The sequence below is a fragment of the Mesoplodon mirus genome (assembly GCF_964341445.2).
Source record: "Mesoplodon mirus genome assembly, chromosome: 1".
NCBI classification, from domain to species: domain Eukaryota; kingdom Metazoa; phylum Chordata; class Mammalia; order Artiodactyla; family Ziphiidae; genus Mesoplodon; species Mesoplodon mirus.
Window position 1 is genome coordinate 55,985,342 of NC_138976.1, and position 13,630 is coordinate 55,998,971.

Here is a 13,630-nt window from a genome sequence, read left to right on the forward strand (position 1 = left end):
TCAGGCGTAATGTGTGTGAAAATGTTTTATCCATATCTGACATTTCTCAAAGTGACTTCATCAGTAGTGCGCCTGGAGAGCCAAATGAAAGCTTGTTCAGCTAGAACTTGAGGCAAAGACAGGAGCAAGCCTCAGGCAATTTCTGCTCTTGGAATGTTAAAGGTCAGTGTTAAAATGTATAACATATTGTTACCTAACATTAACACTTCTGCTGATGTATTCTCAAAAAACTTCCACTTTGATGTGCCTGAGTCAAAGTTTATTTCATGATCTGGGTTCTTAAATGTATCCCTTCATAGCAAGCAAGACATCCACAGGTTGTGAATTAGTTGGTCCTTTGGTTCTGAGCACAGGTGACATGCCAGACTTTGAAGAAAAGATTACTTTTGCTATGACTCTCTCACTGATTTGGCGCTCTTTGCCCTACTTGCTCACACATGGCATTTTACAAATAAATGTGTCATGTGAAGGGAGCACAATCTCACATAGCATTAGCATGGTTCAGTAAGATGTTGTTTTATTTTTTTTTTAACTTAAACCAAAGGAGTAGCAGAGCACACACAAACTCTCAAACTCTTGCTTGTATCACAGAGGTAGCTGTGCTTAGGCCAGGCACAGCTATATTGTACACAACATGGAAAAGCTCCAGAGAAGGAATCTGACTCCACAACCCTCTATATAGAGAAGAAGGAAATAAAACAGTACTACAAGGAATGCATAGGCTCCCAAAAACCAACATGGCTTCCTGGTAAGGGACGTGGCCCTGTTAGAAATGATTGGAATGGGGAAGGGGTTCAGCCTCTAGTATCATCCTGTTGTTCTCTAGAACTACTCAGACCTGCTGAACCAGCTTCTTGATGAACTACCAAAAGATGGGAAGAAATGTGTTTCCATGGCTATCCAGGACCATTTTCTCTCCTTGAAATGCATGGAGCATATTAGCTATATTTTATGTAACAAAGCACTGTGTAGGCAAAGTTTTGAGAAATATGGACATCTAGATCAGGGCCTAGTCTTTCTGTGCTGTCCACCTCCGTCATTACCACATCCCTCCCTCTCAGACTAGGAAGACCTTCTGTCCTTCCCCCATGAAGCCCTACTTTCAAAAAGGGTGGGAAACATGCTTTACTCCTGCTCAGCACAATACCCCAGACACAAGAGGCATGCAATAAATGCTTCCTATTGATTATGAAGATAGTGCTCACTTGTACAAAGCTTCAGTGATAATTATTTCAATGCTTTTTTTTTTTTCAGTCACCATTCTGTTAATGAGATTGCTCAAGTTTGAAAATTTTGAAGAAAGAGCATTCAATCTGGATAGCATTAAAAAAAAAAAGGAGAGATGGCAAACATCAACTGGGTTACCTGGAAGAATTTTTATATATTTGCATAGAAATGAAATAATAATGCATACTATCCCTTTTGCTTTTACTTATATTTTGAAAGAGTAACTTTATGTAAATTAGTAGCTTAGTCTGCTCAGGGGATTGATTCCTTATAAATACAAATACAAATATAGTCTTTACCTAATTCAATCTTATATAAGAAATGGGGCGGGCCTCCCTGGTGGCGCAGTGGTTGAGAGTCCGCCTGCCGATGCAGGGGATACGGGTTCGTGCCCTGGTCTGGGAGGATCCCATATGCCGCCGAGCGGCTGGGCCCGTGAGCCGTGGCCGCTGAGCCTGCGCGTCCGGAGCCTGTGCTCCGCAACGGGAGAGGCCACAACAGTGAGAGGCCCGCATACCGCAAAAAAAAAAAAAAAAAAGAAATGGGGAAAAAACCTCACATATTAAATGGGCCAGGGTGCTTCCACTTAGTTAAAACAGCTCTAGTTAAAAATGTGTTTTGTTTCTAGACAGTAATTTGGTGTTTTATTCTGGCTTGCCAACCTGATAAAACAGTTGGGCATGCTGGCTCTGCTTTAGCACATTTATTGCATTATTCAGCAAGAAAACAGAACTTCCTCTGCAGGCAAACAGTTGTATCTGTGTATTTTCTTCATCAACATATTTAATTTGGACCTGTTTTAAAATATAATATAAATGTAATTTTTAAATAGTCCAAATATAACATATATATTTGCCCATTAATTGTAAAATTACGTTTATATTCTGTACATATACACATATACTTATTGATACATACACACATATATATATAAAATGTAACATATATATACTTTAGAAAGACAGACAACATGGAAGAATGTAAACTACTTTTGTAGTTACACTAATCTAGGCTGAAGTTTGAGTTTTATACCACACACCAGTTAAGACAACTTGGGAGTATTACTTAAGCTTTTTCAGGTTGTTTGCTCATTTATAAAATTGGTGTTAAGTATTCTTCTCAAGATATTTGAGAAGATTAATGCAACATAATGAAATGTCTAATATTAAGTGCTCAGCATAGGTCAAGATGGCATCTGCCTGGGATACCAATCAATAAGGAGAGCTGCCACGTCACTGGAATACATTGGAAACATGGTACAATTTAAGTCAAGTTCTGGGAAAAGGTTCCTTGTGTAACTGGACATTTGTGGTATTTCAATTCCCACAGAAGTAGGCAGCGCCCTCGAATGGAAGCTTTAAAAATCACTCCTTACAGAGTTGACCCATTCTGAGAAAGGTGTAAACGGCACAGTGCAAGTACTGATATGAGAACACCACAGGCTGGAGAGTAAATAGATGACCTCACCTAAGGACATCATATCTGCAAGTTTGAAGCACAGGGTTGTATGGTATAGTGCTATTTTCCAAGAACAAATGAGTTGTTGTATCATCTAAATTGTAAATCTTTTAAAAATTCATAGGTTTCATTTGTAGAAGTTTAATGCTACTCATTGTTGAAGTGATGTAGTTGTGTTCTCTCCTATTTTTTAATCTACCTCCCTCCCCACCCAACAATCCTCTGAGCTAGGTATCATTATTACCGTCCCAATTGCCACATGAGGAGTTTGGGACATTTTACAGTCAGCTACGTTGCCCAAGATAGGTCAAACAGGAAGGAGTAAAATCGAGAGTTAACATCAGGACCTTGCTCTTAGCTTTGATGTCACCCAATAAATTTTGCAGTTCAGCAAATCAGAAAAGGAAACTAAAGAAAGAACAAAAGTCCCCAAAGAATAGGAAACATTTTGCTAACAGAAAAGACAGAAAAAAGAAAGTTCAAATATAATCTAAACAAAATTTGAAGCTCCCATGCCTTTGTCCACGTGAGGTGCCTCTTTCCTTAGAGTTTAAATGACAAAATGAATGCAACAAAATACAATTCCAAACAAGTTAAATGCTGTGGTAATTGGTTTCATGAAATAAATCCCTTATTTGGAACATAAATATTCTATTTTCATTAATAGGAAACAAGTTTCTAACTGCCAAATTAAATAAATATTAAGTATACATTTTTTAAACATCAGATTTAAGGAACTCCATGTTAATAGACTGACTGTGCCCCCATATTCCTGTTTATGGTCTGGCACACAAGAGCTGTTTAGTAAATATTAATTTCCTGCCACCTAACTTTTTTTCCTTTAAGGTCATTTCTGTATTTATCCATATAGCCCAGAATATTGTTTTGCACATGTTGCTTACTGAATTAAAAATTCAATTAACACCTTTGCATAAATTAAGAACCCCTTTCTGGCTGCTCAGTTCCAAAACTCCTGGGAATAGTTTTAATATTGAAGGCTTTTGCTTGCTATGGGAGAGAAAAACTGGAGAGAAACATTTCTTGCTTGTTCAGATCCATTACCAGAGAAAGAGTGGAACTGGAATAAACACCAGAGTAATTCCTTAACTTCAGCCATTAACTTGGTCTACAGAAATTAAATTAGCATAATCTAATGATGATCTTAATCACTCTCATATATCTGAAAGAATATTTTTGTATTGGATGAATGTGTTTTCTTCTTTGTTATTTTAAAAATGTTTTAAAGCCCAGAAAATAAAATAGGATAATGAAATGTATTTACACTCCTTGAATTGGATTAAAGGTGCTTTTAAGACACAAAACATTAGAGATTATGTTCAAGCACCTATGTTACACTCCCAACTCCCATTTCCCTCCATTCTTACTTAGAAGGAATGGAGGAACATGATTTCTTTACTATAGCCCATCCATATGCTTGTACTTTTATTACATATCTACCCATAAACAATTTGTAGCATGTTCTGTATTTTTATTTAATTTTCATAAATAGAATTAATTTAATTTTCATAAATGGAATTATCATAAATTGTATACATAATTATTTCATGAGTTCTTTAACTCAGTACTTTGTCCTGAGATTTATCTGCATTGATACATAAAGATTCAACTAGTTCACTTCAACTACTGTGTAATAGTTCAGGTCTTCTATTATTATTTGGCCAATTTTATTGATTCATAATATTTATATAGCCTGGATACTTATCCTTTGTGTGATAAATAAATATAATTTATCTTTGGTTATTTTGTGATTATTCAAAAATTTTAATTTTACAACAGTTCCATTTATCTGTCTTTGGGCATGTTGGCAAAGAAATATTTCCATACCCCTTAGATATAAAGATAGTTTCATATTATCCTCTAATAATTCCAAATTTTTGTTCTTCACATATGGGCCTTTATTCTATCTGGAATTTATTTTTGCAATGAGGCTGTACTAGATATGTCCCTTTATACTTCCAGATCAGATCTGTTTCTCCATTCTATTCTGTGACCCAAGCTGTTGATGTGTGTGAGGGTGACGTGTATGAACACAACAACTAGCCTCCTTTGCCTCTGGCTTCCAACTGGGTTTACTCTGTGAGGAGTCCCAGAAGGAGATCAGAGGGAAGGAGGAGAGTAAGGTCATGACTCTATGCAATGAGTGGAACATCTGAAGAAAAATGACTCAAAGTGTGTATCTCATCTCATGGTTTGGAAGTTAACAATCTTATTATTATTCTTTGGTGATAATTTTTAGGTTTTTCAGTATGCATGTATAAGAAAACATTTTTTTCTAATAAGCCCTAAAATCATTCAACATCTGTTTTTCTCTCAAAAAGACAAGAATCTTAACAGTAGGTTTTAACTACCTACAAATACCTATTCCTCCACTAATAATTTCCACTTTGTTGTTGCCTAGACCTATACTCCCACAATGATTTTTAATTTTTAAAAAAGTAGACATACAGTAACCAATAATATTTACTGACATATTTTAACTTTTTAAATTATTTTCTCTTTCTTCTGACAACTGCACAGCTGAAAATATTTTAGCTATTATTGCTTCTATACAATTTCCTTAAATCTCTACTCCTAGAACTCACATAGGACATATGTTGGAGCCTCTCAATCTACTTCCCATCAGCATCTTAAATACCCATTTATCTTTTTCATCTCTTTATCTCTTGGTGCTAGGTTACAGATGAATTTTTAGTATAATTTTCCAACTAACTCTCTTCTCTGTACTTTTTATTCCCAAGATTTTTAATTGGTTTTTACCACATCTGTTTTGTAGAAATATATATCAGTCTAAATTTGTTTCATAAATTAATTTCCTTTTAACTAATTTTCCTACTTTTATATCTTTGAGGTTCTTAAATATATCTATTTTAAAGTCATCTACAAATCATTCTATTATTTGAATTTCATAGACATATACTTTTATCTCAATTGTTCCTTGAAATGGCTGTCTTAGAAGTAGATTTCCTCATGTGCCTTAGAATTTTAATTTGCATGCCTATCTTTAGGGGTGGTTCATTTTTCTTCCTTTCTTATTCTCAGTGTTAATTCTTCCCTGTCTAGCAGTCTTGTGCTTGCCTACATTGCACCCTCAAGGTCTGCAGACCAGAACCATGCATTACACTGGCACCTCAAGGATCCTATTTCACATTCATATTGGAGTGATATCAAAGGCCATAACAGAGCATGATCCAGATCTTCGTTACATGACTGTTTTCACTTTTCTATCATCCCAACCAAGGTACAACTCTAGGCAATCGTGGCAGCCTTTTTCAGCCTGCTTTCCTTGGCAAGGAATATGTCACATTTCCCAAGTTTCATTCATCAATTTTTTTCTCCCACTACCCATGAACAGAAGGCAATGCTGGTTGATATTAGTCCAAAGCATTAGAATTCCCATTGCTTTTGACAATTTGGGTTCCTGAAGACCAAGATACATGTACCTTTAGCCCTCTGTTTACTACTGTCGGATCCTATTCTATTTCTTATCTATGGAGATATTTATCTTGTTTTGGGGCAAGGCTATCTATGCCTTTTTAATTTTTAAATAAATGTATTTTAAATCTATCATTGTTATGTGTATTCAACAAGAAGGGTAAAATGGTTTAAGCTGTGAATTCATAGCTGCTTTTTGATAAGATCTTAAGACACACCATTTTTAAATCAAAGTAATCTTAATGCAATAAGACCCCCAGTGTGTTCCACCCATGGAAATAATCATAGCTTTCCACATTTGTCTATAAAGACTAAAAGGACTAAAAATTATAAGACTTAATTTATCTTTATATTTTTAGAAAGTATTGAGTATGTTAGAAAATGAAATTTTCAAATCAAAGAATCAATAATTTATAAATTTTGGAATATGAAATATGAACCAAAGTATCTGCTTTAGTTTTGAAAACCTGAAAGTGAATGACAAAAACTCAGAATTTCATCAGTCACCAAATTATACTATTCCTGATTATTTAATGTACTAATAGTAATATTTTCTACATGGAGGTCAAGTTATATGCATGGTGTGTGTGTGCATGTTTTGCTAAAACAGTGAGAAAAAGCCACAATTAGTTGGCAATTTTAATACCCCACTCTCAGTAATTCATATAACTACCAGACAAAAAATCAGGAAGGGATAAAGAACTAGACAACACAACGAACCAACAATATCTAATTGACATATATAGAACACTCCACTAAACAACAAAGAATACACATTTTTTCAGGCATCCATGGATTGGAATGAATATTATTTTAAAAACAAAAACACTGAGCTGAAGCAATACCTAGAATTATTTGACCTGCAGAGAACTTGGCATTGACTACTCAATCGTTGTGTTTCTAGGACTGAGATGGGAAGTCTGATAAAGTCATACTTTATTTGTAAGTGGGAAAGTCCTAAGTCTGTGAAACTAAGTCTTTTCTTGAATCAATAATAGAGAGTCATGGCTCCTCAACAAATTTCTAGTCTTGACCCTGTTATAGAAACTGAGGATGGATCCCCTTGAGTAGTGACCCTGCTGTACTTCTAATAACTTAAACTGTAAATCTTTCTCCTAGCTTTCTCCAAAAAGACCTGAGCCAATTTACCAGGTGACTGTACATTGGGAAAAGAGAAATAATATTTTTCAGTGTTTACTGGATAATGGCTATTCCCTTGGAATCCAAACTGCCACTATGAGCCACCAGGCTGGATAAGGTTTAAAAAGAGGAATGAGGTCTAATCACTAATGACATTTTGGCTCAAGTCAGTCAGTCTCATAGTCCAATATGTACCCCTAATTACCCAATGTTTATTTCCTCAACTCTGGAAAGCACAGTTGGTCAAGACATACTCAGCAACTGGGAGAATCCCCAAATTGGATCCCTGACCTGTGACAATTAGGTTTCCTATGTATTGAGAATGATTAAATAGAAAATGTCAAATGGAGATCTTTAGAACTTACACTCCCTACTGAAGTAGTGAAACAAATGTAATAGCACATCATGGAGAGACTGCCAAGGTTTCTGTCCCCATTAGAAGCCTGAAGATTCCTAGCACATCCCCATTCAATTCACCTATTTGGCCTGTGGATAAGGCATATAGATCTTCAGGACTGAGAGTCCACTATTATCAAATTAGGTAGTAACTACAACTGCAGCTGTATTTCCAGATGTGTTTGCTTTGTTGGAGAAAACAGACACTGCCCCTTTTCTCCAGTTTGAGCTACTGATCTCAAACATACTTTTACTCTGTACTTGTTAGTAAAGCCATCAGAAACAGTAATGAACTTTAGTATCCCTCCTTAGGGCTCTACCAACTCTCCAGCTATCTTCTGTAGTTTAGCCCACTGGGAACTTGTTTGTTTCTCTACTCTACAGGACATCAAGCAAGCCCACAACATAAATGATATCATGCTGATTGGACCTGGTGAGCAAAAAGTAGTATATACACTAAATATCTTGTTAAGATATATGCATGCCAGAGAATGGGAGAATAAACACCATAGAAAATCAGAGATATGTCATATATGTGAAATTTCTAGGCATCAATGGTCTAAGATTCTGCCTAAGGTTCTCACCATCAGTGGTGCATGTCAAAATTTCTCTTATCAAATGGTGACTGTGTTTCTGCATCTGATACCTGCTACCTCTTAGAGGCAGACCTCTAAATTTTGGTTGCAAAAGATAAATGATTTGGGCATCTGACTTCAACCTATTTACCAAACTACCCAAAAAGCTGTCAGTTTGGAGTCCAGATCAAAAGAAGGTTCTGCAACAGAACCAGGCTTCCATTCAACCAGTCTTGCCACTTGGTTCACAGGACTCAGCATATCCAATAGTGCTTGAAGTGTCTATAGCAGTTGGGGATACTGAAGGAACCTTAGGCAGAACCTTACAGATAAATCACAGTATACCTCTTTCAGATTTTGGAGAAAAGTTATACTTTCTCTGCAAATAATTATTCTCAACTGAGAAACAGCGTCTGCCTCCTTACTGGGTCCTACCTGAGTGCTAACACTTACTACTGGTCATTAAATAATGACGTTTCCTGAAATACGCCTATGAACAGGGTGTCGTCTGCCCCAAAATTCCTTACTGTTCAGTCAAGTGGAAGTGATAGGTTTTTCTCCACAGGTTTTGAAGTCACAAATAAGATGCACGAAAAGTGGCTCAAACTTCCATGGCTTGAGTACTCCTGTCGCACTGCCACCTCTCTTTTTCTCTAATGTGAAGTTGTCTATGACAGCAGAATGAGAAAGAACAATTTGGTCTTTGTTCACCGACAATTCCCCACACTATACTGGCACTAGCTGAAGTGGAGAGCTGCAGCACTACAGGTATGGCCCTGAAAGATCATAGTGAAAAAAATCTTTTCAATGGAAAGAACTTCAAGCTTTCATTTTGCCTGGAAGTAGAGATGGATACAAGTACATATTAGAATGAGTCATGAGCAGTGGCTAACAGTTTGGCTGCATGGCCAGCAACTTGGAAGAAACAGGATTGGAAGAAACATGAAGAAGTATGATCTAGAGAAGATATATGTGGAAAGACTTCTCCAAATGGGTACAAATATGAGAATACTTTTGCCCCATACAAATGTTCACCAAACAGAAACCTTAGAGGAGGAGATTTTAATAAATATATGCATAAAGTAACCCATTCTTTTCCCATTATTTTATTCCCAATTGGCTCATGAAGACAATGACCATGTAAGGAGATATGGATCTTATGTATGGGCTTAGCAACATGGACTTCCACTCATCAAGGCCAATTTGGCTAGAGCCATTGCTGAGTACCCAACCTGCCAAGAGCAAATATCAACACCGAGCCCCTAAAGTGGCACCATTCCCTGAGGGAACTAGCCAGCCACCTGGTAGCAGTTGATTATACTGAATCACTTCCATCACTGAAGGAGCAGCTTTTTGTTCTCACTGGAAAAGACGTATATATGCTGGATATGGTTTTGCCTTTCCTACCCTCAATGTTTCTGCTAAAACCACCATCTGTGGGCTTACAGAATGCCATATTCACCTTCACAGTATTCCATACAACATTGCTTCTGACAAAAAAAAAACCATTTTATAGCAAATGAAGTACAACATTGGTCTCATGCTCATGGACTTCTCTGGTATCATTCTGTTCCCCTCATCCTGAAACAGCTGGCCTAATAAAATTATGGAATGGCCTTTGAAAGACTGTTATGGCACCAGCTGGTGACAGCACTTTATGGGGCTGAAATAATGTCATCCTGGATGTAAGATATGCTTTGAGTAAGCTATAAATATGTAGTGATGTTTTTCCTATACCCAGAATTCAGGAGTTTAGGAATCACAGGACAGATATGGAAACAGCTCCTCTCATATTAACGATAATGATGCAATAGCAACAGTTTTGTTTCCTTTCCCTGCAGCTTTTTTGGGTTTAGAAGTCTTACTTCCCAAAGGAGAAATGATTCCACCAAAGAATACAACATTGTATTGGAACCTGAGACTACCATTAGCTACTTTGAGCACCTCATACCTCTGAAACAAGAAGAAACGGTGAGGAAAATATTTCCAGCATGCAGGAGATCCTCCAGAGTGTCACTTAGTCTTCCCATATTTTGTGGTAAAAGTTAATGGAAAGGTAGAACAACCCAATAAAGGCAGGACTGTAATAACACAGACTCTTCAAGAAAGATTTGGGTCATCCACCAAGTAAGGAACCACAGTTGACTTAATACCCTTGCAAAGAGTACAGGGAATATGAAATGGAGAGTGGGAAAAGTTATAAATACCATCTTAGATTCCATGACCAGTTGCAAACATGAGGGCACTGATAGGAGCACTTATGTCTTCCTTGCTTCTAGGGTGTGTGTGTGTGGTGTGTGTGTGTGTGTGTGTGTGTGTGTGTGTGTGTGTGTGTGTGCCAATTTTCCCTCTCTCCCATTTCCTTACTGTAATGTAAGATTTACTAATAGTGGTTATAATAGTACCTTGGGATTAAAATTATAGGATATTCAATGGGGGATCTGACTCAGCCAGAAGAGGAATGAGCATCCCTCAAACATGGGTAAGTCACTTTGTATCTTCTTTTAGGGAGAGGACTAGCATGTTATTGTACAAAGAATCAATTTTAGGTGAAATAATGAATTTGTTTTTGCCTTTATTTGGAAGTAAATATGGCTGCTATGAGTGAGTATGAATGCCATGTTGACAAGGGGTGCACTGGACTGCTGACCTTGCTGATCAACAGTGGCAGCAGGCCCACCACCTGGTACCTACTTGCAGACCCACAGTGTTAGAAGCTATGCAGAGGCACTAACTTCCTTTATACCCCTTCACAACACCTGCCCTTGGGACCATTTGAGACCTGACATGCTGGACCTCACAGATTTCCTGCAAGTTTCTACTTTTCCCCACTTGTCTACACATACCAATGCTTTAGGCAGATTAGTCAGTGACTCCTTGATCTGCCTTTCTCCCTCTTCCAAACTTTGTCTTCCCAGCTCCTTCTGTGTTTGTGTTCAGTCGAATTCCTAAAATAAGTCCCTCATTTCCATATATACTTAAAGGGACTCTGTTTTCCTGGCTGAATCTTGACTGATAAATGTAGCATGAACACAAAGCTGCTCATGTACTCCACATATCCCTCAAAAGAATCCAAAAAAAAAGTGCAATAAATTATGAAAGAATGGCTCACCTATGAAACGAAAAACCAAACAGCAACAAACAAACTGGATCTAAGACTGTATGTTTCTCTGGTGATGTCTGCCTTTGGGGTTCCAAGTCCGTGTATTAAATGCAATTACAGTGCCCTTCTTTATGTTCCTCTAAATTATCTATGTAACTTTTGCCTCCTATGCCCCTTACAGTCATTTCTGTCATATGTTAGCTCTTCAAACGTTTTCATTTCTCCTACTTTTAAAAATCTTTCTCCTAGAACCCTACCAACACCACCACCACAATCACTTAGCATCTGATGCCTCTTTGCTTATATCCCAAGTTTTAGAGTCACTCCTAGTATGTGGCACTCAGAACTGATCACACTACTTTAGCTAATATCTGATGAACTGATATTTCAGAGTACATGGTACTATCACCTCCCTCCTTTTACATATTTGTTCCTATTAATGTAACCTAAATTTCAATTGACTTTTAGAACAGCCATGTTTCATGGTAATCTCATAGTGGATTTACCAATAAATAATATTATTTTTTTTCTCAAAAAGTTGTTATAAATCCAGGTCTCTCTTCCTTCTTATCTAGGTGTGCAGTTGATTTTTTTTTTAACCCTAATATCTTGAATGTTATATCAGCTCACTGGAATGGAAGTTAGAGGGTAAGAATCAATCATTTAAAACTTGATTCTGTCAACCAACAGATTAGCTGCCATTCACAGATGTGTGCTGCCCATGAATAAAGTAACAATGGATTGTATATCTTTATTCCTTCATATAATTGATGGACAAAAGTTTTATAAAAGGTCAAGGACAGGAATCTAAAACACCTGCTGCTTGACTTGGATTTTTCTAGTCAACATTCTTTAGCACACTTGCTCAACTTTCTATATATTTCCTCCTAACTGTATCAACATCTAGTCCACTTTTTTTTATTGAACTTGTCTCTAGGATGGATTTTAATAAACATTTGATATTTTAAAGAACCTTTCTGACATAGATGTTTTGATAAGGCCACATTTGTGTACCTATTTTAAAATTATGTACATCCTCACAGGACTACATAATGTGGTCATTTTGACTTGAGGATACTGTGACACAGTCTTAAAAAAATTAAAATGTCATTTTTAAAAATTACCAGTTAGACAAAACTGAGAAACAGACATCTTCATAGTTCTCACATTTGTCATCTTGTTTTTCCCTGAACCCCCATCATTAGCGTGGAGTTCAGAAAGGAGAAATGCCAATGAATTTCTCTCATTTGAAAATGAGAGAAGCAAAAACAAAAAACAAAAAACGAAAGCAAAAACCAAAAAAAGGTATTTTAATGTTTGGCACAGCTGCTCTGAAGTGCTACATCAAAATAACTTCAATTTTAGAGGAGATGGTGCCAAATAATTAAGGGTCTAGCTTTGCAACGCAGGCATTAATAACGAGATTATGTGGAGATACATGGGGGTGGGAGGAATGGATCTGAGCAAGAACTTTTCCCACTAGCCTTGACCTAAAGGATGAGCATCTATGCTTAAGAATCAGGCTGCCCTGAGGAAAGCTTTGCCTTTATGAAGCTGATGATGCACTTCATCTCATCTTGTGCTTGGGAGAATGATTCTCTTTACAGTGGTATACTACAAGGTGCTTTATTCCAAGCTTCTCTTGTATTCTGCAGGCTTTTCACTTTCAAAGACAAACAAATGTCTAAGGAAAATGCATTTTAAAAAAGAGTTGAATGCATAGGCCACTTCATAAGTAGTTTTCTTAGTTCCACGTTCACAGCTAGGAATGTCTAGAGGGGAAGGTCTTAAAATCCCCAGAATCTTTTTGTTTCAGCATAAGTTGAAGAGAAAAATAGTATATTTGACTCACATGTTCCTCAACTGTCCCCCCAACAATAACCCATTTTCACAGAATAACTAGGTGAGAGCTTACACCATGAGATCTATGCACTGAATCAGAGGAATTCCAAAAGACCAACCCTAGGAAGACTAGACAATAACTCTGATCTAGAGGCCATGAGGAAACTAGGGTGATTTCCACACAAGACTCCATTCAAGCAAACAAAACTTCCTCTTTGCCCACTTCTTTCACCATAGACCTGGAAGTTGCTTACCTCTCAGACAAACGAATGGACTTGCCTAAACATACAACATGGAAACAGATGTTCTCCCTCCTCCTTCCCACCCCTAATTAGTGGCTTAGGAGTTCAGACCTCAAGCAGCATGGATGAGCAAAATGTGCGAGATTACAAAGAACTCACTGAAGTACCAACATTGTCAAATAGTACCATCACTG